Below are 25,115 nucleotides of genomic sequence, written 5' to 3'. Positions count from 1 at the left end.
ATATAATTATATACAAAGCAATCTTGGATAATACACATATTAAGCAGTTAATCTAGAAGTTATTTCACTGTATCTTCTTTCCTAAATCACATACTTACAAGTGTTTTTTAATACTTTTTCATTTTTATCCATCAAAACATTTTGAAATTGACAAATGAAACATTTGTCGATTAATTTAAAATTTATTTCAGATAATTTTACCATCTTAACAGCATAGTGCACAATCTGAAATGTTAAAATCTGAGTTGTTTTAATCCAATCTAAGATTGAAGTAACTATTGTGCTTCTCAAATATGAATCTTTTCATTTCAGAAAAGGATAAAATATCACAGAAAACAAAAATCTGAAGCTTCTTATTGACTTATTGGGGGGGGGGGAGATACCATTAGTTTATTATAAAAGAGAGACATGCAAATTGTCTACATGATGAATAATTTCACAGCTTCAGTGGAATGGGCAGCTTTCACGTGATGCCGGTTCAGTAATGGTTTATTTCAGTCCACATACTTTCTGAGAATGTCACTGTCTCTACATAAGAAATAATCCTTGTCAACCAGAACTACTTTGGTGTCTCCACATTCTGGGAGAAGAACTTTATCTATTTCCAACTTTCATGCTAACTGGTTGAAGTTCTCCACCCTTTCCTTTAGAGCCCAATCCAACAGCTAACTGCTAGTGCTTGCAATAGTTTTCCTTAAGATTTTTCTGGAAGCATGATGCCTCCTTTGGTTACTGTTAAGCTGCACTCTTTACAACTAAAACTCAGTCAAGGAGGGGAAGAAACTTTTTAAAGGCCTGTCCTGCCATAACTCTGGCCACCACAGTTCATACTCTGCTCTCAAGCTGCTGCAGCCACAGGAAGACCTGCAGTTTCACCCTTGAACCATGTGAACCTGAAGCTTTTTAATACAGAATGAAATCAGGCACCATAAATTGGACTTTTGAAGACCATTTTAGAAATTACAGATAGCAAATTAAAGGCAAGTCAATTTACCCTCAAAGCGCTAAATGCAAGTATTGTTAATGAAAATGTAGATATCTGCCAACACTAAATAAGATGGAGTTATATATAAATGACACACAGATAGTATGCAAAATAGTACGTACTATTTGTTCTCAATGATTTCATTTATATAAAGTTCAAATTTTGACAAACCTAATCTATAATCCAGAAGTCAGGGTTATTAAACTACTCTTTGATATGAGTGTTGGATCTCTGCAAATGATATTTTTCTTTTTACCTGTTGACTCTTTTGTTAGGTGTTAGTACCAGGAAGGTGGCACTGAAGGAAGACTGGACAGCAGGGGGACAGAGAAACGATTTTCTCCATTTTTTTTCTTTGCTTTCCTAATGGACTTAGCACAGAAATGCCTCTTTACTCAAGCAGTGGTTGCTTTTTTCCTAGCACTTCCAGAAATAGCATCATCGTGTGTGTGTGTGTGTGTGTGTGTGTGTGTGTGTGTGCGTGTCATTATAAATACTGACAGGTTCCAAGATCTGCATTCACCGAACTGGAGACCAGGAAACCTATAGAGTATTTCCAGTGCAAATCCAAAGACCTGAGGCTTTCCACTATAAGCCAATGGTGGTTCCAGTCCATAAGCCTGTAGACTAGAAACCCAGGAAAAATTGATGTCTCAGCTCAAGGCAGTCAGACAGGAGTTCCCTCTCATTCAGCCTTTTTGTTCTGTTCAGATGTTTAATTAATTCCATGAGGCCCACCCACAATCTGCTGTACTCAGCTCATCAATGTAAATGTTAAACTCATTCAAAAACATCCTCACAAAAACATCCAGAAAAATATTGAACTAAACATCTGGGCATGCCATGGCCCAGTAAAGTTGACACGTAAAATTAAGCACTGCATCCATTCTTTAAGTTTCTACATGGTAATAACCAAAAGCTTTCTCCTTTGTCACTCCACGTAGTAACTTCTTCCTGAAGTTACTATTTCAGTGTTCCCTCATGTGCCTGTTTCACATTTCATTTCTCCAATAACTCATATTAAACCACATATTAACCTCTCTGGTTTGACATAATTAACTTAGATTTTGCTTTTCTGATGAGACGTGGCTGGCTCATCATATGGTTCAAAGAGTGGTCCCAGGAAACAGGCCCTTAAAAATGAGATCCAGGAATTCATTTACTTGTGATCCTTGGACTTGGTATCAGTAACAGCTAATGAGAAATGGGATAATAGCAATTAGTGACATACAGTAGTAGCATTATGAATAATTAATTCTGAAGCATGAGTCTTGATGATCAAAGAACTCCTGCACTTGCCTGTTCTGGTAAGAATAATGACTACCAGGACTGTGAGATGCAGTGGCTTTTCCTGACCATCCTGGAAAGCTTACAAGTCAGGACAGTGGCTGTCCAGAGGACTGTAATTGGGAGAGGATATCAGAATTGTTTAGATTTTTACAAAGGTCATTTCCTTAATCTGATTAACAGATAAAAATATTTATTCCCTTTGTGAAAATGAATCAAGGAATAAAATTGCTTATGAATTTTCTTTATGTGTTTCATATTTCAATAACATATCCAAAAAAAATAAGACATAAGACTATGATGAAAAGGGATGAAAAGCTGACCATGATCATGTTGAGGACAATTTGAGTATAAAGAAGAATCATGGCAGTAATGTATTATAACAAACTGAATTAACTAAAAAATTACTTGAATCCATAAGGAGAAAAAGAAACAAAAGTGAAGAAAGTTTCTTTTTTGTAGGGATGTGACAGTTTACAAACGTATAATTGATAGTCTTTAAAAATCATCAATTATTAAAGATTCAGACAAAGATACTCAAGAGATACTAAAAATCATTGTGTGAATGAATGTTTGTTAAAGAAAAGATTCTTTACATGATCTTAAAGAATAATCCTACAGTTTACTTCTTAATTACAAATTGAAAAATATACTCTAATAATAATGAAATCTGTCAGTCTCTTCCTTAACTAAGTGTTCAATTTTCCATTACAAATGTGGGACACCCTCGTATGCATGTTGGATAGAAGGAGTTCAACAGCATCATCTATTTAATGTGATTTTTAGAAATTGTTGACAGAATCTAGTCAAAAGGAAATAGATAATTCACAATGCAGGACACGTTTTCAGTGTAACTGGTGTGTACTTTTCAAAAGCCATGAAGAATAGAGAGGAGCAACGGTGATGATGTAGGTTGGGTGAGATAAAAGAGACTTCACAGAAACATGCTGTATAGGAATCTGGATGGAAAAGTTAGAAGATAAAAAGGGAATTGTGGAGCCAGCCAAGGAAAATAGGGAGGTCTATTTTGTTTGGTTATATTTTTATGTCGCTTGATTTTTGTAGGTAATTTATAGTAACTTTGTTATGGTTACATAGACCTGATGGCCTTTTCCTGAGACATACATGGATGGAATTTCCTCCCATCTGCAGTGATTTGGCAAAAGGAAAGATAAAGAGAGGAGGGACAGGTGTGGCAAGATGCTAACATTTGATGCATCTGTTTGAAGGGTGTATAGGTGTTAACTGTGCATTTGAAATTTAATAAAATAAAATAAATAATTTAATAAAAAATATACACACTTATTTTCCTCCTCAGAGCTTTTTAAAAATGTTTTTAAGTTTATTTATTTATTTTGAGAGAGACAGAGACAGTGTGAGTGGTGGAGGGGCAGAGAGAGAGAATCCCAAGCAAGCTCTGTGCTTCCAGCGCAGAGTCTGACACAGGGCTCGAACTCACAAAACCGTGAGATCATGACCTGAGCCAAAACCAGTTTACAAATGTATAATTGATAGTGATAAATACAATGATTAATTGGCTTAGCATTTTTGTATCTCTACCAATATTAAGTTAATATATGAGTTCTAGATTTATATAAAGCTTAAATTTCATGGAAGAAAATATGAGAATGAAACACTTTTCAAGTTCTCAACTGAATATATAAATTGAGAACTTAAATTATATATTTATTATTCTGAAAATACTGAAGCTATTAAACAACATTTTAAGAAGTGACTCATGTCTAAAATTAAATTTTTCACATATGACAGTGTCACATACAAAGAAACAGAATAAAAAATAAAATTATTATGGTGGACATCTTTCTTTGTGAATGAAGTTAAATGTTTATTAAAAATAATTTTGGTCTGGTTAGAATGTAGTAAGTTATAAGTGACCGTCACTCCTACTATAACAATACGATCAAGCCAAATAAATTATAAAGTCATAGCTTTCTCTTCCCTGTCAGTGCACGAAGCATTTACAAAATCTAAACGAAACAAATTCTAGAAAAAGAATTGCCCTTTATCAGAGATAATATTCCCTTAGTTACTTATCCCAGAAATCTTTTGTTCTGGATGCAGAACAGAATGGGAACACATGGGAAAAGAAAAAGAAAAGGGAGAAAAACAACAGATTTTAAGGGCTATGTGTCGGTGTATAGGCCAGCATGATGAATTAGAGCCCTAAGGATTCCCAGCCATGGAGTGAGTGTCTTCCAACTTGGCAGCACTTTCCCTGATGGTCTTCACCAAGTAAATATGAAGAGAATGCCAATAGGTGGGCACCAGGAGCCAGAGCTGACACAGTTCTCCATAAAGTGGCATAAGGCACTCCAGCATCTAAGGCAACAGCCCAAGTGTCAGGACAAGGCAGAAAAGCCGAGAAGCACTTTCAAAGCACCAGTGGCTGGCACTGAGTGCCAGGCAGCAGCCTGATGAAGGCCATGAACAGGCGAGTGTCATGAAGAGAGGACATATGAGACAGTTAAAAATTGAGCAGAGCAGAGAGCATAGAAAACACCCACACCGAAAAATCTAGAAGTAGGTTGAAAATCAAAAAGAATCTCCCACAGTAGAGATGAATTTTATCAGAGCTATAAATCCAAGTGAGATACTCAGATCCCATTCCTATGAAAGGGCAGGTACTGATCATGGTCTCAAAATATTTGAAGTGAGTGGTGAAGTAAATCTAACAAAACCTGTGTAAAAAAAAGTCAAATGCAGCTAAGCTACTGACTAGATGTCAGTCATATAATCTAGCAGCCTGATAGAATATGGGGTATGTTCTGGAAATCACATTTTTTGTGTCAACCTCCACTGTTTGTTCTTTTTAAAGACAGTAATCTACATACAATTAACATTGTGAAATTCCAAAGTAACACAAACATATGCCCATATTGAAGAGAGAAAAGTTCAAAAGAAGATTTTGAAATAATCAGAAAAAAAAACTTTAAATAAGTCTGAAAAATATTAGATAAAAAGTTTGAAAAAAGTTGATACATAAACAGATGGCAATTTTCAATGCAGAAATGGAGACTATTAAAAGAAACAAATGAAAAGGCTAGAACTAACAAATATAATAATGTTAAAAACCCATTATTGAAATTCAGAATGAGACACAACGGAAAAAAAAAGAATCAGTCAACTTAAAGCCAATCTATAAATTATGTCAAAGATGAAGAGTAAAAACAATAAAATTAAAGAGAATACCCAAGATCTGTGGAAAACATCAAATGTTCTAGCATTCATTTAATTTGAGTCCCAAGGGAGCAGAAAGAAATTGGACCCAAGACATATTTAAGAAAAGAGTGGCCAAGAATTTTCCCAAAGTGTTATAATGACTCAACTCAAAAATTCAGGAAGCTCAGTCTGTCCAAAACAGGATAAACACAAAGAAAATCAAACGACTCATCACAGTCAAAGGTCTGTGCACTAAATGCAAAGAAGAAATGACAGAAAATATTGGGGAAGGACATATTGCAAATAAATAAGTAAACAAAAATGATGCTTAAATTTTTATCAGAAAAAAAAATCTGAGAAAGAAGACATTGGAATTACATCTTTATAGTGCTGGGGGCAAAACAGAATTCTTTTATTTTTCTTTTTTTAATTCTAGTTAGTTGGTATACAGTGTTATATTAGTTTCAGGTGTACAATATAGTGATTCAATAATTCCATACATCATCCTGTGCTCATCACGGTAAGTGCCCTCCTTAATCTCCAACACTCGCTTAAACCATCCTCCCACCCACTTCCCCTCTGGTAACCATCAGTTTGTTGTCTTTTGTTAAGAGTCTGTTTTTTGGTTTCTCTTTCTCTTTGCTCTTTTGTTTTGTTTCTTAAAGTCCACGTATGAGTGAAGTCATATGGTATTTGTCTTTCACTGACTGATTTCACTTAGCAGAGTGCACTCTAGTTCTATCCATGTCATTACAAATGGCAAGGCTTTATCCCTTTTTATGGTTGAATAATATTCCATTGTATATATCTACCACATCTTCTTTAACTATTCATCAATTGATGGACACTTGGGCTGCATCCATATATTTATGTTTTATTTATTATGTAAATAATGCTGCTATAAACATAGGAATGCATGTATCCCCTTGGACTAGTATTTTTATGTTCTTTGGGTAAATACCCAGTAGTGTCACTGCTGGATCATAGGGTAGTTCTATTTTTTTTTTTTTTTTAATGTTTGTCTTTATTTTTGAAGGAAAGAGTGAGGCAGAGCATGAGCGGGGGAGGAACAGAGAGAGAAGGAGACACAGAATCTGAAGCAGGCTCCAGGCTCTGAGCTGTCAGCACACAGCCCGATGCGGGGCTCGAACCCACAAACTGTGAGATCATGACCTGAGGTGAAGTCGGACGCTTAACCGACTGAGCCACCCAGGCACCCCATAACGTAGTTCTACTTTTAACATTTTGAGGAAACTCCATGCTACTTTCACAGTAGCTGTGCCTGTTTGTATTCTCCCCAACAATACATAAATAAACCTAGAATTCTTTATCTTAGAACATCATTTTTAAAATGAAGCAAAATAAATACATTAAAATAAATTTTAAAAATCTACTTTAATTGTCTCAGGAGAACTGTGCAACAATCAATGATGAAAATTTCTCTATTCTGAAGTTAAATGACACCAGATGGAAGTCCAAATGTGTAGGAGGAAATAAAGATTAAAATAAAAGGTAAATATGTAAATATATGAATGAGCATAGCTAATCTGCTCATCAAAAGACACCATAAGAAAAACGAATGTATAAGCTACACCCTGGGAGAAAATATTCATTGTAGGTTTATCTGAAAAAACACATTTCTGAGATATAAAGAACTTTTAGAAATCAGTATTTAGAAGACAGCCATTGAATTTAATAAATAAATAAGTAAATAGGTAAACAGTGCAAAACTTGAGCAGATGTCACTAAAAAAACATACAAGTGTTGAAAAAGCACATGAAAAATTATGAATATCATTAGTTATCAAGGACATGCAAACTGAACCACAATGGATCATGCTTTCCTACCACTAGAACAACTACTATTAAGCAAACTATTATAATGCAAAATGTTGGAGAGGATGTAGAACACGTTAACTTCTTATATATTGTTAATGGGTGTGTGAAAAAGGAAATGTAGTTTAAAAAGACAATGTATTTATGTGTTCTGACGAAGGAACAAAAAACCCAATTTTTACTCAGTCTTATTCATACTAGACCAAAAGAGGAAATGGTTAAAATTCCAACAACTGGGGATGATAAAAATTCTAGCAATTTCACAGAATGTAATGCTACTTAGGTATAGCAAAATATCAACTATTGCTACATATTATAACACGGATGAATTCCAAATACATGTTATCTTGAAAACATGTTGAACACAAGAAAACCCAAACCTGCATCATATATGTATTAGTTATTTATTGTTGCTTATCAAATTACAGGAATACCTAGTGGCCTAAAACAACAATTTCTTATTTCACAGTTTGTGTGGGTCAGGAATCTGAGCACAACTTAACTAGGTACCTCTGACTTCAAGTTCCCAGTTTTGCAGTCAGTATTGACTGGGGATGTGACATCTGAAGGCTCAATAAGGGGAGGATCTGTTTTCAAACTCACTCATGTGGATGTTGCGGGGAGTTGTTTCCTGCTGAAGTATTGGATTGTGAGTCTTCCTTCAGTTCTTTGCTCTGTGGAGCTCGGTGGAGGCTGACTTTCTAGGGAGGTAGCAAGAGCTCCCAATGTAGAAGACACAGTCTCTTTGTAACCTAATGTTGGAAGTAACCTTCTTTTGACATATTCCAGTCACTAGAAGCAAATTACTAAGTCCAGCCTACACCAAGGGGAGGGAAATACCTCAGGGCATGAAGATCAGGAAGTGGGAATTATTAGTGGTCATGTTAGAGACTGTCTACTACACCTATGATTCCATTTATATAAAATAAATGGACAAGCAAACTGATTCATGCTGACTAAAATCAGTAAATGGTAATGTTCAATGAATGGCAGGCAAAGTTTAGCTGGAAAGAAGAATGAAGGAATTTTCTGGATTACAGAAATGATCTCCATCTTGGTGGTAATAATAGGGTATTTTCAATTTTTAAAATTTAGTACATTGGTGAACCTGAAACATTACATATATATAATATTTTAGTATTATAATTATAACATATATAATCTATAACAATATGCATATAAATATTATATCATATGTAATGTGTATATATTTCCTTTTATCAGTTATACTTTAATAAATTATGAAAACAAAAACAGTACAATTAAAAATTTGAACTATTTGAATATTGTAGAACTCATAAAATCGAAATTATTTAGATGATATGAAATGTCAATATATTACGTTTAATTTTCTGCAAAAAGTATACCAATTTTTTGTTGAAACATACTTTTATCACAACATATTTTTTGTAAACAGAAATATTCACTTGGATTCTAGTCTCATCAAGAATGTATAATAAGAATTTCTGTTAAAAGAATGTGCAGCAATATTTGGCATATATTGCTAGATCATAAATTTGTTTTTTAGCCTAAATGTGCATAGAGGTGGTATTCACTGCATGTTTATGTACGGATGGATGTATATGTGTATCTGTCACAAAATTCCAAATTACATATAAAAGGGTAAGTAAATATACATATTAATAATGCAGCTTTCCTGTTCTTGCCTCATATGTACTTTCTGTTCTCAGCTCATTGCAAAACTTCCCTTCCTATCAACCACATGTGAGTTTGTGATTTTTTTCCTGATTACCTTTTGTTACCTAACAAGTGACTCTGATTTAAGGTATAAAGCACCGTTTGATTATGGCCATGGTTTCTCTGCATCGGGATTTAGAGGGGATACAGTAGGGACAGCTTTTTCTTGCTCCACAAAGACTGGGTCCTCATCTGAGAAGACTCTAAAACCTGACAGGGACACAAATGATGCGGCTGAAATTAACTGAAGCTTTTTTCTTTTTCTTTAATATGTCTGATGACAGGGCTGGGATTACTCTTAGGCTGAACTCAGCTGGGACTGTTGATCAGAGTACCCATGTGAGGTTTTTTTTGGTGGCTTGGAATTTCATAGCCTGAAATGGGGGCCAGAAAGGGAACATCTGGAAGGCCCATTAAAAGGGACTATTCTTTCTTTTTTTTTTTAATATTTAGTTTTGAGGGAGAGAGAGACAGAGAGAGAGAGAGAGAGAGAGAGAGAGAGATAGGGCATGAGTGAGGGAGGTGCAGAGAAGGGGACACAGAATCTGAAGCAGGCTCCACGCTCTGAGCTGTCAGCACAGAGCCCAACGTGGGGCTTGAACTCACAGACTGGGAGATCATGACCTGAGATGAGGCCGGACGCTCGACCAACTGAGTCACCCCGGTTCCCCACAGAGGGACAATTCCAAAAGTGTAAGTTTGGCAGAAGACCAAGATGAAGCTCGAGGGCCTTTTGTAATCTTTCTTTGGATGTCATAGCATTATTGCTCCTGCTACACTGTATTAATCAAAACAGTCAGAAGCTTACTTCAAGAGGAGTTGACACAGACTCCAACTCTATGAGAAAAGAGGCAAATAAGTCATAACTTTTTTTTTCTGCTGCTACTACCTCATACGCTACTACATACCTCATGCTTACATATCACACCCAGGGTTGTTAGGCAGTTAGTTAGGCAGGAAGGAGGAGGGATAAAGCAGGTGCTGCCCACACCCTCAGTGCTACCCCTGAGGAGATGCCTTACAAACTTTCATTTCCAGAACATTCCAAGGTAAAGGACTGTCCCAGGTGATTCAACAAATAACCTCCTCTTACCCCACCTGAACATATACCAGCCCTGAGGGCATCCATTGGCTTCAATTCATCTAACTGATACAGAGGCACACTGGCAGATGGATTTTACTCAGATGCCACCCTGCAGAGGATACAAATACCTCCTCATGCAGTTGAGACCTTCATAGGATGGATAGAGGCATACCCCACACAGACCAAAAGGGTAACTGAAGTAGTCCGCAAACTTCTACATGGAAATAATCCCCTGATTTGGCCTCCCCAAGTCACTTCAAAGTGACAATGGACACTCGTTTGTGGCCACCGTAGTTCAATCTGTCTCCGAAGCACTGGGTATCAAATACCACCTTTATTGTGCTTAGAGGCCACAAGCATAAAGGTATAAAGGGCTGGCCTATACCCAAAAATTATTATGAAAAACCTCACACAAGAAATATCACTAAACTGGAAAGAAACCTAGCCACGTTCTCTTCTCTGTAGTCACATAGCTCCCAAGGAGGCCCTGGGTTGAAGTCCTTTTGAGGCCCTGTGCTGGCAACTCTTCCTCACTACAGACTTCTTGGTAGATCCAGAGACCCTAGGAATACAAACTCATATCATCTCTCTCTCCAAATTTCAGCAGGCTTTAAAGGAATACATCCGAACAGTTTCCACTACCAAATAAGAGACACCTTCTCTATTTGAACCTGATGACCAAGTTCTAATCAAAATCTGAGAAGATGGCTGCCCTAAGTCCAAACTGGAACGTACTTAGAAAGGGCCTTTTCCAGTTCTTTTGTCTTCCCCTATAGCCATCAAGGTACCAGGAATCCCTAGCTTGATCCATCATCCCAGAGTTAAACCCTGGAATCAACCCCCAGCAGACACCACAGATGTCTACTCCTAGTGAATCCCTCCAACACTTGAAGTTAACTCTTCAAAAAGATTCTTCATGGGGGCATGAGTGGCTCATTCAATTAAGCAACTGAATCTTATTTTGGCTCAGGTCATGATCTCGTGGTTTGTGGGTTCAAGCCATGCATCAGGCTCATACTGACAGCGCAGAGCCTGCTTGGGATTCTCTCTCTCCTCTCTCTCTGCCCCTCCCCCATGCATGTTTTTTTTTTTCTCTCTCTCTCTCTCAAAATAAATAAACTTAAAAAAAAGATTCCATGACAAATAAGTCTTCTGTCTTTCTCTGTGTTATCTCATTAAGAAAAGAGCTCGCCAGGGGCACCTGGGTGACTCAGTCAGTTAACCCTCCAACTTTGGCTCAGGTTGTGATCTCATGGTTTGTGGGTTTGAGCCCTGCATTGGGCTCTGAGCTAACGGCTCAGAGCCTGGAGTCTGCTTCAGATTCTGTGTCTCCCTCTCTCTCTGCTTCTCTCTCTCTCTCTCCCTCAGAAATAAATAAACATAAAAAAAAAAAAAAAAGGAATAGAGTTTGCCATAGCCACCTTATCCTTTTTACAGCTCAATTCTTTGTCCCTGATTTGGGATCATTTGTCCTCCAAATCCTTTACTCCCTTCTTTGCCTTACTTAAAAATCTCCATACTAAGGGAACACTTGTCTTCCTGGGTCATCTGTCCACAACTGTTTACAATTACACCCTTACTTCCTTTAGTCCCCTCATTATAGGGGCTCTCTTAATGTTACTCTTTAAACCAAAACTAATCAAAATGTTGGTATTCTTTGTCTCCTCCAGGTTAAGTGTAGTCAATTTCCAACTGGTCCTCAAGCAAAGATACTAACCTTAGATGCTTAAACCCTTTCCCTTTTGGAAGTCTCTTGGTTGGACACCTCCAGCCACCACTGCCTTCTCTCTGGACAGTCCACAAGTGATGAACTCTCAAAACCTTCACAATGCCTCCTAACAGCTTGAAGAAGCCATTATCCCATTTCCCAATGATTTGGGGTTCAATCACTTGAGGACGGAGTGTTAGGCAGTTAGTTAGGCATGAACAAGGAGGGATAAAGCAGGAGATGGCAACACCCTCGGTGACACCTCCCAGGGTTGACAGCCACAACTTCAGAGCCACTCTATGGACTTAACAGAACAGGTAGGGGCTAACCACAGAGCTGGCTCAAAAGCCACAAGAGGACTTCCAAGATCTGAGCATGCACACAAAGGGTACAACTTGCCTTTAAGTACCTTTAAAGTCACAACAGAAGCTCATTAGACACTCATAAATGTACAATACATAAATAAATACAATTATAAGAGAATGCATCATGGGTAGGTGCCATGTGCAGAGGCCAAAATGTTCTATAATCACCAGCTTACAATCAAAAATGTCAATCAAAGCCAAATTTATGTGTACACAAAGCAGGCTTAAAAGGATGAAGCTAGAGGTTCTTGGGGCCATTGCCACTCTTGCTCCAACAGTGGCCCACTTTCACTCTTGAAAGTGTAACTTATCAGATCAATGAATTTTATCTCCTGAATCTTGTCTCAGGTCTCCAATCCTTTGGTGCATCTGGGACGAGCATTGAGTGACCAGGGAACAGAGTCACTATGTGTTGATCTGCATTTATCTTGTATGTAGGTGTTACTTGTAGCAGCTCTTTGTTCTTATATCAATTCAAGGATTTTGCTTGATTCTCTGTGAAATTGTTCACCATTAGACCCTTTACTACTGATCCGCAATTCCTTGAGTTGACAGATTGTTTTGTTTTCTGTATATAAGAAAAGCATAACTCATCTTCCTATCATATCTCCATCAATATGATAACCTTATTATTTTGTGCCCTGAATGACCCATGTAGATCTTGGTTTCCTTTTCCCATGTTCCACTCCCTCTCCTCCACTCTATCTTAAGGAGTCCTTCATAAAAACATCTTTGATGTCTTTCCAAATATTCCACAAACATTTTGCCTAATGAAAATAAAAAACTGTAGCCTATAGATCCAATTCCTTCCTTTTCATCACGCTTCAGAAAAAGGAAGCCATATGAAAATATATCTCAACATTGAAATGAACCTTAAAAAACATTTACATTTTCAAAGGATTACTCTGCTCTACTTCCACAACTTCCAGTTGTTTGCATCCTTGCAAAAGGGCATACCTTATGTATCAGACATCTATAATTTCTTTCTCTAAGGATTAAAAAGAGGCACATTTCTGTCTACCAAGACTCTTATGCTACCTACCATTCATGGACTTATATCCCAGTGCCATATAACCTCACAAAATAAACAACACAAAGTTCTATGTGTGATTTATATTCTTTCCTCAGACAACTCAGCAGTGATAAATATGAGCCTCAATTTGATAAGTAAATACAGCAGCTTGTTTGTTTTTTAAATAAAATAGATAAGTGTTTGACAATCCAATAAACAAAAAATGCAAAACTACCAATGGAAACAGAATTAGAAATGAGAAGTGCAGAAATAGATATGAGGAAGACAAACTTTAAAAAAAAAAAAAACAATGCAAGGTGCAATCGATGCCAAAATCTAGCTGATTTTTAAATATAATTTTAATGCTCAATAGAGACTTTGTATTAGCCATGATTTGTGCATGTGGATGTATAATTTTGAAATATATTTGAGATAAATAAATACTGAACATTTCACATTCATTTTGTGATAATTAGGTTTTCTTTCCAAAACTCTTAAAATGCTTGAAAAGGATAACACATATAAAACTAAGTTACAGATTTATCTTTATACATTCATATATATATGAATATACATTTAGTTTCATGCATTATACCTATTACATAAAATTCTAAATAAAATCTTATGAAATTAATTTAACAGATAATTTACATATGTTCCACTCCTAATTCAGAAAAGAAATATTATTTCAGAACAAAGGTAATATTAAATATAGCAGTTTATAGCAGTAGATTCAAGGGCAAGAAGAAGAATCTGATATACAAGCAAACACTGAGTAAATGTCACTCAATGGTTCTAATTAAAACAACAACAAACTTTTAAATAACTGGGGATCCAAACTTACAGAGAATACTAATTGTTCATAATAGGCTTTTTCTTTCCTTCTTCCCTTCCTTCCTCCCTCCCTCCTTTCCTTCCTTCCATCTTTCTTTCTCGTTTTCTCCTTTTCTTTCTCGTTTTCTCCTTTTCTTTCTATTTTTCTTTTCCTCTTTCTTTTTCTTTCTTTCTTTCTTTCTTTCTTTCTTTCTTTCTTTCTTTCTTTCTTTCTTTCTCATCTTTATTGAATTCCCCATCCCCCCACCAGACACATATCTACTAAAAGAAACATGTTTTCGAAGCCTGACTTCTAGATACAAGTGGACGTGATATTAAATTCTAGATGGAAATGGAAGTGCAGAGTGTCAACTTCCTGCTGGGTTTTACATTTTATCCATGTTTTTAAAACTTCCTCCTACATCCTGTTGTTTTTAATGTGGACCACAACATGTAGGGCACATTTGTTTTAGCATTAGAATAGAAGGACTCTGGATCTCTGAAACCATGGAGCATTAAATCAGTCTTTTACTTTTAAGACAGTGTATTACTTTTTTACACAAAATACAATTTGCTTACATTTTTAAACATTTAAGTGGTTGGGAATAAATGAAATGGAAAATCTTGATAGATATAGAAATTATGAAGTTGAAACCCAAGGAAAAAAGGCAGAAAAGAAAGGAAGAAAAATATTTTAAAAGGTGGTTTGGATTAATTTTGAAGAACTAGAAACGATGAAAGTGGGCAGTTTCCACTTGAACAAAAAACAGCAATTACTACAAGAAAAAGAAAAGGATAGTGTAAACTACACAATAGTTATTCAACAAAGTTATATTGGTATAGATCATTGACATGCTGTACTTAAAATATAACGTATGTCTAACTTTTAGTCAATCATAATGGTAATTATTATAGTACTAATCATTCACTATTTCCAGGAAACAATATACGTTTTCTGGTTTTTGTAGAAGTAATTTCAAAATTTGATGCTTGAATACCAAATCATTTTAGATAAAATGTGATAAAACAAAGGACTACTCTTTAGGATGGAGAACTCAAACAAGATTATAGTTTAATTATTAGTAAAATTGTATAATATACATGAAGTTTTAAAAGAAACTATTGCTCAAGTCAAGTAGATTATAACAAGGTCAATACCATGTTAAACAACTGATTTCTATTACATATTTTTGAACTACAAGAGGAAGAAAACAACTAAGTATACATTCATGACTGCTTCATTGATTTTTTTTTTTACTTGTGAAAACACAGACTTTTGGCTTAAATGAAGATTGAGAGGCAAACAGTTATCATAATCCTTGATTAAAATGTTAATAATAAGGGGCGCCTGGGTGACTCAGTCAGTTAAGAGTCTAACTTCACTTCAGGTCATGATCTCATGGTTCGTGGTTTTGAGACCCGTATCGGGCTCTGTGCTGATAACTCAGATACTGGAGCCTGCTCGGATTCTGTGTCTCCCTCTCTTTCTCTGCCCCTCCCCCACTCACATTCTGTGTGTGTGTGTGTGTGTGTGTGTGTGTGTGTGTGCATGTGAAAAATAAATAAACATTAAAAAAATGCTATAATGATGCTGAGAAAAATAAAAAAAAGAAACATTACAAGCCAGAATTTGGCTAAAATTTGAGATTTCTTTGTGACATGTATGGTGTGTAATTGAATGCATTGCTAGGAAACATGATCACAGCTGTGCTAATTACAGTGACAGTCTTTAGAATATTCAAATATCATTTATGATATTTTCTGGAATCTTTGACAGTTGGAATAATTTAATGAACCATGTTTCAAAGATCAGCTTATAACTACTTTCAGACACCCAATGGCAAGAATTACTAAATGCAAAGCACTAGATTTAATTTAGACATATTCAGTAGAACAAATAAAAACAAAAGATCTTTTTAAAAAGGAGCAAATCACGGGGCGCCTGGGTGGCTCAGTCGGTTGAGTGTCCGACTTCAGCTCAGGTCATGATCTCACGGTCCGTGAGTTCGAGCCCCGCGTCGGGCTCTGGGCTGATGGCCCAGAGCCTGGAGCCTGCTTCCGATTCTGTGTCTCCCTGTCTCTCTGCTCCTCCCCCGTTCATGCTCTGTCTCTCTCTGTCTCAAAAATAAATAAACGTTAAAAAAAAAAAATTAAAAAAAAAATAAAAAGGAGCAAATCATGGCTACTGTTGGGGAAAACTCTGAATAGCCCCGGTAGGCTCTCATTTAACGTGAACTGTTGTTTGATATTTTTTTATGACAACATACACTTGCAAAAAACAACCCTATGTATATTTTATTGTGTGACTCTTAATAGGCTGAAAATATTTTTAAAGATGGAAAAAGTTATTTATAGCAAAAAGAAAATGTTTATGAAATATTGAACAGAGTGGCATTCCAATAGATTATAAGTAAATTAGAATAAATGAAATCCTTTGCATGACTGTAAAATAGAAAATTCACATAAACTAATCCAAAAAGAAATGTTTAGTGAGACTATAATCAAAGTATAGTCTCAACAGAAAGGAGAGGAGATGTAAACACAGAGCAACATACTGCTTTTTTAGAAGTTTTCTTTATATTACCCAGGATTGAAATTCTGATGAAAAATTAATATTCCATGGATCTAGATGTTATGTTACTTTAAGAATCAGTAATAGTTTTGATAAAAGTAACTTATATGCTAGAAATAAAACAATAATAATGATATGAAATATTTTTATGAAGATCCAGGAATCATTTGTGGATCTAAATATTGCTTACTAATTCTATTAACAAATCTGATTATAATCCTCAGCATACAAAATTTCTCCAAATTGAAATTATAAGACAATTTTTAGAACTACTGTGACACAAGGCATATCTAGTTTGGTGATACATCAGTTTAACCCAATCATGTGAAAACCTTATCACAACATAATGAGATTTTGTGAACACTAAGGCAATATAATATACACTAAAATAAATTATATCAATTTTGATTTCGATATTTATCCAAATGCCCTCCTATCAATACTACATCTAGGTATGGGCAATTGCTCTTTACCACCTCCCTTAGCACAAGAAATACTTCACAAACAGTTAAGAACAGTTATATCAGTGTCATCATATACTTCCGTGAAGAAAGCCAATTAATTCAATAATGGTTTTATTCCCCCCCCATCCAATTAATACAAACAAATGAAAACTTCTTGGAATCCATTACACCAAAGACAAAAATCTGACATTTGTGTATATGTTATTATAAATCCAGTCTAAAAAGTAATAGTAAAGAAACAGAAGTATTTTGTGCTAATATGAACGCAAATTTTTGTGCTAATAGGAAAATTTGCGTTTTGATGGAACACAAAATCATATGAAAACGTATTTTTATTGAATTAAGGAACTTATGAAGCAAAAATGTACTTTGAATGGATAGTGATATAAATATGCAATTCATAATTGCCTCAAAAAAATAGCAAAACCTTTTGATTTTCTACCTACTGAGATAAAACTGTTAGTTGTTTGACCAGAAGCATATTCTTATGTAAGTTAGTTACAGAAACTGAACATAAAACTTTTGTAATAGTGGGATGAAAAACAGCGTGGACAGCAAGTTTTCTCTTTGCTGCCCATATATGTGCAATATAAAAACAATCAAACAAAAAAACCCTGCAAATCAATCTAAGATCTACAATGGCATTGGATTACTATTGAACTGACTCTTTTATAAAAAAAAATATTTATGGAAAAAATTAGGTATTTTAAATCAAAGTAATTAAAAATGGTATATTAAACTTCAGATTTGAAGTTATTATAATTATGAAAATAAAACTTGCAAATGGAAAAAACTGATATGTAGGTTTAAATCATGCAAGTTTTCTTGCATGAAATGAAAGACTGTATATGATTTTATTATGACATTTACAAGTGTGCTTTAAAATATCTCAGCTTGTGAGAGTAATCTTTTGAAGGAACTCTTTTTAATTGGATACATTTATTCTAATACCAATTGAATAAAACATATCAGGCCTATAATTTTGCAGAATCTGAAATCAAATAATGTAATATAGTCAACTTATTTTAGTAGTTTTCCTTACAGAAATATTTATCTAATTGCTAAGACAGTGGACCTTAAAATTCTCATCACAAGGGAAAAATGTAATTATGTGGGATGATAGATATTAAATAAACTTATTCTGACAATTATTTTGCAATATATACATACAAATATCAAATCATTATTTTGTATACCTAAAACTATGTTATATGTCAATTATATCTCAGTTGGAAAAAAAAGGATATAACTCTTGAAAGCACCTTCTAGCACTCAGACCTGCTTAGGAAAATTCTCTAGACACTTCACCTTTGGGTTTGGAACAAAATCTCAGCCCCAATAGTAATGAATGGTCTCAGAAAGTTACCAACCCTTGAAAATGAGAGTAGAGAATGAAAACACTATTTCAGCCTTAACTGGAAATAATTAAATACCAAAACTGTCTATCCTGTTTCCATTACTGAGAATAAACTGTGTTAGAGGAAAGAAATGTCACCCGGAAAGGCACGCTGCAGCTTTCCAGATCTGCAGAGTTCCCTGGACATCCGTGATTCTTTGGTGTGAAGAGGGCCACTGTGGCCTGTCACAGGGCAGGAAAGAGGGATTAGAGACTTCCACATCCAGTGGGGCTCAGTGACCCTCTTTCTGTGTTTAAATTCTCATTTCAGGGGCATCAGGGTGGTTCAGTCGGTTAAGTGTCTGACTTCGGCTCTGTGCTGACTGTCTGCTCAGAGCCTGGACCCTGTTTCAGAGACAGCCCTGCTCTCTGCCCTCCCCTGTTCGTGCTGTCTCTCCCTCTCAAAAACAAATAAACATTTAAATATATATATTCTCAATTAAATGGGCTTAACTTTAGGATTAAGGGATAAAAGGAAGATTCTTTTTGAAAGGGATAGTCTTTTTTTTTTTTGTAAGACTTTACATAAAAAACATGAAATTTTTACATTTTAAAATTTTACATAGGAACATTTGAAGTTTGTTCTCAAAGTCTCCTGAGGGACTCAACTCTGACTTTCCCAAGTCTCAGTGCCAGGTGACCCCAGCTAAAGCATCTTGTACAGAATGTAGGATTGGTGAGATCACAATCCAGTGAGACCAGGGCCTGTTCCTCTCAGTCCTGCTCTTGGCTGGGTGGTGGGAGGGGGCACGCTTTTTCATAGAGACACATTGAGATACTTGACCTTGACCCTGGCCTGCCAAGTCTGTGTTCATGGGACACAGAAGCTCAGATAGGAGTGAGAGTGACAAGGCAGGACAAATCGTCACCTCTGCCAGAAACACCAAGAGTGACGTGGAAGACAAGGCAGACACCGAGGGTTTCAATCCTTCTTCACTAGCAGTGGAACCTCCCTCAATCTACATTTTTAAAGGTGTAAAATGGAGATTTTAATAATACACAGGTTTATCAAATGAGATAGTGTAGGTAAAACTGTTTTACAATTTGTCTAGTGCCATAAAAGTACAAGGAAACCATAAAAAAAAAAAGAAAAGAAAAAATAGTTTCTAAAACATTTTTTTAAAAAATTTTTTTTAATGTTTATTTATTTTTGAGACAGAGAGAGACAGAGCATGAACAGGGGAGGGTCAGAGAGAGAGGGAGACACAGAATCTGAAACAGGCTCCAGGCTCTGAGCTGTCAGCACAGAGCCCGACGCGGGGCTCAAACTCACGGACCGTGAGATCATGACCTGAGCTGAAGTAGGATGCTTAACCGACAAGCCACCCAGGCGCCCCGCTAAAACGTTTTTAAATCTACAAATGGAGATACTATGAAAATATGCAATCTGGAGTATTTATACATTTTAATATGAAAATGTTAGAATAGGGAATATGCTCTACATAGCAAAATTTACTCTCAGTTTATGTGATACCTCTGTCTTCTAGGGAAAGTGTATTCTCAATTAAAAAATATTATGCTTATAAAGAAGAGTCATTTGAAGGCGTCAAAGACTAAGAGTTGCAAATTCAAGAAGGTAATTATTTTAATTTAAACAGTTAACATATAAAGCCAGACTAAGAAAAGATTTGTCTTCCAGAAATTACCAGTGAAAGTATAGTATAGGTACATGAATGCTTGTCAAGAATATATGTACTGCTTATTTATTTTTAAGTGTTTCATATTTTATTTATAATATTTTTATTTGAGGGGCACCTGGGTGGCTCAGTCGGTTAAGTGTCCGACCTCGGCTCAGGTCATGATCTCATGGTTCGTGAGTTCCAGCCCCGTGTCAAGCTCTGTGCTGACAGCTTAGAACCTGGAGCCTGCTTCGGATTCTGTGTCTCCCTCTCTCTCTGCCCCTCCCCCACTCATGATCTGTCTCTGTCTCAAAAATAAACATTATAAAAGAAATTTTTAAAAAATTGTATTTGATTTGTATATCATATTTGTAACTTAGCACCATAGAAAGTTTCCTTTTTACTTTATTTAAATGTAAATGGGTTCCATGAGATAATAGAACCAATTTATTAATGATTTAGTTATTTCAAGTATTGTATAATTTTAATTTTTTATTTTTTATTGTTCTTTTTCTCACTTTCCATATTTAGACAATTAATTTATGGCCCACATATACTTATTACTTCCTGTTTATCAATTCCAATCAACATCTTCTTCAGTCTAATGCCTGAAGGGCCACTCCCATATGGATTATTTCTTATACCAGTAGTATTAGGCAAGTCCTGCATTCTTGCCATGATAATTTTCTTCTGAAAGCAATGAGGGTAAATGGATTAAGATCACCAAGAAATGTATTTCTTATGTATTTCTTTCTTTTTTTTAATGTTTATTTATTTTTGAGAGAGAGAGAGAGAGAGAGAGAGAGAGAGAGAACACAAGCAGGCTAGGGACAGAGAGAGAGATACAGAATCTAAAGCAGGCTCCAGGCTCTGAGCTCTCAGCACAGAGCCCAACATGGGGCTCAAAGCCACCAACCACGAGATCATGATCTGAGCCAAACTCCGATACTCAACTGACTGAGCCACCTAAGTGCTCCAAGGAATGTATTTCTTAAGGTTGGATCTTTTCTGAGTCTTCAGACAAGAAGTAGCTGATCTCCAGCAAGTGGGTTGCAATGCTTTCTGCTCTCCTACAGTTCATGGTAATCTAGAGAATTTACAGGTTTTAAGTGCATCCATTCAAAAATCTCCAACCCAAAAGTAATGGTCCTAAAACTTTCCATTTCAAGTCTTTAACCTTAGCATTGGACACCTATCAAGTTTGTATATTTTGCTTTCTTTGCATCTGGATGTGATTTACTCCAGAATCTGATTCAGATGCAGGAGAGGAGGGTCTATCTTTCCAGACTTCTGCAAGTGAGTTCTTAGTCATTGTGGTGCCACAGTAGGTCAGGTATTATTAACAGCCACTTCAAAAGATTTTTCTTGCCATCTGACGAGTCATTTGACCCAGATAAAGAATTCTACGCTGAAAGTCTGCTCTTTGGGGCCACTTTTAACACAAATTGTTAATTGGAATTTCTTCCAAAAGCCAAGCCTGGTACATGGGCCAGATAGTGTATTTGGGAGCAAAAAAGTATTTGGGAGTTTAGCCCGGGAGGAAGGAGTGAGGGACCAAGCAGAATAAGACAGAAAGGGAAAAAAGCCAATTTTGTTTATTAAGATAATTGTTTTAGTCAATATTTTACTTTTCATGTACCTCTAAAAATTTTAAAGTGTCTCTCAAATTGTTACTGTTAAAGCTTTTTGGTTGGGGCACTTAACCATTGGTGCGTATTCACCAGTGTTGACTATCTGCACGCATGCAGGTACCTTCTTCCATGCAGCACCTAGGTGTATCTACCCAGAGAAGAGTGACAATCCCCACCCCCAACCCCAACTAGCCCTCTAGCCATGATTGGCCTCCTCTATCACTGTCACCTGAAAAGCTCACATGGTTCTAGATTGCTATATATGAATCTGTTCTCTGGGTCTTGAGTAACTCCTGTCTTCCTTTTTTTCCTGTAGTATAGAGGTGGTAGTGGCTTCTGTTGATAATATCTTGATTTGGGCATCATCTTACTTGACCTTTGAATTTCCATTACCTAAGGAACCAATTCCCTGCAATAAATTTACCCACTATTATTGATTTTACACCCATTTCTCCACTTAAACGTCTTTTAGTAACAGCATTGATGTAACCCATGTTCTCAAGCACTTATTATTCATTTGACTCATGTAGTTTGTATCAGCATTTGATATTGTTTATCATAGCCTACTATTAAAACATTTTATTTGCTTGCACACACTAAACAAATTATTTCCATTGATATTTCTCCATATCAGTGTCTTTTACAGACTAAGTCTTTTCCATCCACCATTTAATGTTGACCTTTATCAAGACTTAGTCCTGGATCTGATTTCCTTTCATTCTATAGCACTCCCACCCGCATAGACAGCTTCAATTCCTTTCCATTGGCACAAGACTCACAAATTTGTACCTCCAGCCATAATTCCTTTAATTTATATTTTAATATTTAAATTTAATATTTAAATTTTCATTTGTAATTTATATTCTTCTAATTTATATTAAAATTCTACTTTTATTTTTACTCAAATGCTTCAAAAAAACCCCTAAAATTAAACATGTGAACTATTTCTATTTCATAATACCTTCACCACAAATTTGCTTGAATTATGGTCGGAACCTAGTATCATAGAGTGGTTGATTTTGTTTCATGGAAATGGGTTGTTATTTTTTCTCTGACCTCAAAAACTTTGTCACATTAATAATTCCAATCCATCTCCACCATGTATATAATCTAGAGACGGAAGCTCCACTTAATATGTTTTATTGTAAACTATAGACATAACTCTTTCTCACAGATTTCTTGATAAACATCAGTGAATGATTTGGATAGTGGACATATATCAATCTAAAATTTTATTATTTTTTAATTTTTATTTTTTTAATTTTTAATGTTTGTTTGTTTATTTATTTATTTATTTATTTATTTTGAGAGAGAGAGAGAGAGAGAGAGAGCAAGATCACATGAGCAGGGGAGGAGCTGACAGGGGGAGAGAAAGAAAGAATCCTAAGCAGGTTCCACCCTGCCAGCATAGAGCCCAACATGAGGCTTGAACCCACAAACTGTGAGATCATGACCTGAGTAGAAATCAAGAGTTGGATGTTTAACCAGCTGAGCCTCCCAACAGCCCCTAAAATCTTATTATTATTTGGAAAGAGAAGGGCACAAATAATATCTTTTTTAATTTCCTATGAAAATAGAAAATGAAAAAAAATGGGTTATTTTAAGTTAGCCGGCTTTTATGTTCCTTAGACTGTACTATGGAGATTAGAATTAAAGCACTTCAGATTATAAAGATTCACACCCCGTAACTAGTTTTGAGTTTCACATTTTATTGAATGCACTTTGTTTATTTGGAAAGAATGTGGATATTTAAGGTAGAAACATATGAACTAAATATTAACTACTATTATGTAGCTTTTGATTACTCTAAATACACTTTTTAGGACAGTAGTTCCATAGGAAATAATATAAAAGGTATCTACATTAAAAACTAGACTTACTATGTATTAATTGCCTTCAAACTTAATAGAAGAGCTGCAAACAGTAGTTATTGCTACTAATACTACTAATAATTTTATTTCTGGTTTTATCATGTTAGTTTTACTAATTTTTACTTTCTACTCATGACTATACTACCAACATGTATAAACCTACTGTGTCTTCCTTTGAATTGAATTTGTAATACAAATGAAATTGATTTTATGTATATTAATAACATAAAATTTATTTTTGCAATATTTTGTTGCCCATGAGAATTTTAAGACATTCTTAGGTGATACAAGTGAAAACATATTTCCCCTCCACATTAATTCTTGTGTTTTGGGTTTTTTTTTCAATCATTGTTTTGTGATCCCACTGTATAAATCCATCATTAATAAAATAGAAACAAATGAATTAAATTTAAACTCTGGTAAGATGTATCATATACTTTACAGTTTCTCTAGAGGAAAGCTGTCAACCCTCCCTTTAATTCTAATTGTCCTGTGAAAGATCATGGTAATTACAGAATTCCTGGCATGGCATTTATGTTGCCATTCATTGTGATGGATGTACGTTAATCAAGTTGTCAATTCCAAAATATATAAAGAGTATTTTAATATGTATTTATTTTAACGATTTCTTCTGCAGCAAGTTATAACATCATACAAATATTGCACTATAAAGTATTTGTCATGAATAATACAAAGTCATTTGTCTTTCAATCATAGCATAGATTTGAAACAGAAAGGAATATGAAATTTTATGCAGATGAAGGCAATTCATACCACAATTGGGTTTCTTTGCACTATGATGTAGACACCACCCAAATATCTTCTTTCAGTTGTGAAGCTAAGTCTGTAGAAAGCTGCCCCTAGGAGAGGGAGTAGTATTCATGGATTGCTCTGTGATGGGAAGTGGCAGCTTCCCATTGTGTCAAATTTCCTACTGACACGATTATTCCAATAGTTATCTTCTGTGACTCTCAATACAAACTATTAGTGCAGATTGTTAACTATAGTGTCCTGCTATTGTGCTGAGTCTAGATTCATAGAGAATTACTGAATATTCAAAACCATGACTGCTATTTAATTTAGGACAGTGCTATGGGAGTAGCAAACTTAACATAACATAGCATCAGGGTTAGTTTTTGACTTTTCTATATCTTTGTGCTGCTTTTATAAGTATCCAAAAAAAGAGTAGAGAATTTTTGCTTTTTACCTAGACTGTTGCACACTCTAACTATATTCTAACTCCATTCTAAGACATTTTATGCATGATTTCCAAGTTATATTATCTACTTTAGCAATTTAATTGTATTAATTCCCCAATGTAAGCACTGACAATGACTTCGTCTTTTCTGGGTTTGTGGATTATGGAATATCAGTGAGAAATTAGCAGAGAGCTTAACCAGCACAGATCAAAGCTTAGAAGTACCAAAATAGCAAAAAATTTGTCTGAAGTTACACAGCTGAAAAATGACAGACTCAGACCTTGATTTATATGATTATGAAAGCATTATTAGTTTCGCCTATTATTCTGCCTTAAACTACTGTATAAATGGCATTTGTTTAGTCTTCAATTCAATCTGATACACTTTCTCTATCTA

The 25,115-nt window shown here is 35.4% G+C and overlaps 1 pseudogene; it reads right to left on the bottom strand.

The window, feature by feature from the left end:
- Positions 1–494: 494 nt before the first annotated feature.
- LOC132680103 (10 kDa heat shock protein, mitochondrial pseudogene) lies at positions 495–807 on the bottom strand (annotated as a pseudogene).
- Positions 808–25,115: the final 24,308 nt, after the last annotated feature.

This window comes from Panthera onca, chromosome A1 (genome assembly GCF_046562875.1).
Source record: "Panthera onca isolate mPanOnc1 chromosome A1, mPanOnc1 haplotype 2, whole genome shotgun sequence".
In the NCBI taxonomy this organism is placed as follows: Eukaryota; Metazoa; Chordata; class Mammalia; order Carnivora; family Felidae; genus Panthera; species Panthera onca.
This window is presented reverse-complemented; position numbering and strand designations above follow the sequence as displayed.